The 1,685-nt window shown below is 41.9% G+C and overlaps 1 non-coding gene across 1 annotated transcript; it reads left to right on the plus strand.

The window, feature by feature from the left end:
* Positions 1-1,345: 1,345 nt before the first annotated feature.
* LOC129405264 (U6 spliceosomal RNA) lies at positions 1,346-1,453 on the plus strand. Its single transcript, XR_008630445.1, has one exon. It is a non-coding gene; the product is annotated as a U6 spliceosomal RNA (small nuclear RNA).
* The last annotated feature ends 232 nt before the right edge of the window (positions 1,454-1,685 follow it).

Consider the following 1,685-nt stretch of genomic DNA (forward strand, 5'->3'; position numbering starts at 1 on the left):
ATTTTAGCAGCCTCTCCTAACTCGTTTTTCCCAATGATTTGAGGCTCTTTTCAGGGTCAGGGGAATGAGACCTCTTATTGTTACTGTATTTGGCATACTGAATATGCCACAAGGAGCTTGCAAGGCTTTTCCGTGCAGGTGGGATACTCTCGGTAGCTTGCCAGTCTTTCCGAGAGGCATATATATATATATATATATATATATATTTCCCTTTATTATGATGTGTCACGCAGTCCAGGAATATGTTCACACATGCGTGAAGCTCTGCCCGCCCAAGTGTGTGGAAAGCGGCCTGAAGCGTGACTGTGGTTGGGTAGTGGATGTAGGCTGTGGGGCTGGGTCCCATGGGGCAGGGAGGGTTTCACTCATCCCCCTCTGGAGCACCCCTGGTGCGGAATCTGGTGGCATGGTTATGGGAGCCTCCTCTTTCCGGGAGAAGCAGCTGTGAGTTCTGGAGGGTGGCTGATGAGTAAATTATCTGGCGCCAGCAGGAAGTAGTTTATGGGTGTAATCCCTGGGTCGTTGGAGACTGGGGTAAGCAGGCAGTCTCTGCTCCCGGGTCCCCTTGAGCCGAGAGTCAAATATCACAAAGTTCCACATTACCTGGGTTCCGTGGAACTTCGCTCATGTGTGAGGCTCAGCCCAAGCATGTGGAAAGCAGCCTGGAGCATGGTGGCAGCGGGGTATTGGAGGTCAGCTGCTGGAGTTGGGTCCCTTTGGGTCCAACAGACTACTAAAATGAATTAGTTATAAATCTGTATTCTGTGTTTTTTTTAATTGTTTTTAAATTCTACTTGTGAAATTGATACACAAGAAAATATACAGCATATTATCTCCAAGAACCAATATTGTATTCCAGCAGTATCCTCTGATCTACAAATTGTCATATTTTATTAACATATTTATTTTACTACTCAATTATTTTATGCAAGAGAGAAATTTCTTTGTGGCCTGGATTATATTCTGCACATATTTTTAATATTGTGTGTATTATGTTGAATTCAAATGTGGAATGAAATAGCTTTCTACAAGCTATTAAAGATCATAGAAAACATACAATATGAAGCAAGTTGTGAGGATTTATTTAGGTTTTTTCAAATGTATCTGTAAGTATCCAAGTGAATATTGGCTGTCATTGTCATCCCGTTGTTCATCGATTTGTTCGAGCGGGCACAGTAATGTGTCTCAATGTGAGACTTATTGTTACTGTTTTTGGCATATCCAATATGCCATGGGTAGCTTGCCAGGCTCAGCCATGCGGGCGCGATACTCTCGGTAGCTTGCTGGGCTCTCCAAGAGAGGCAGAGGAATCGAACATGGGTCGTCTGCATGAAAGATGAACACTGTGCTGTCACCCCAGCACATATACTAAAATTGGAACTATACAGAGAAGATTAGCATGGCCCCTGCGCAAGGATGACACACAAATGAATATTAGCATTGACCAAAAAATAAAATAAAATGATAAACAGAATCAAAGCATTCCTTGCTAGAGAAGAAAACTGAATATTAAATGTCATTTTTGCCAAGCTGGGATTATAGATTCTTAAGAAACACAAATTTCTAATATATGACCCTTTTATTAGTTTATAAATTGGAGCATATTCATTTGAAATTCAGGCATATACAGTATTCCCTCCTTCCTTGTTTTTCTCCCTTTCTCCTTCCTTTCTTCCTTTCCTTCC

This window comes from Sorex araneus, chromosome 5 (assembly GCF_027595985.1).
Source record: "Sorex araneus isolate mSorAra2 chromosome 5, mSorAra2.pri, whole genome shotgun sequence".
Lineage (NCBI taxonomy): Eukaryota > Metazoa > Chordata > Mammalia > Eulipotyphla > Soricidae > Sorex > Sorex araneus.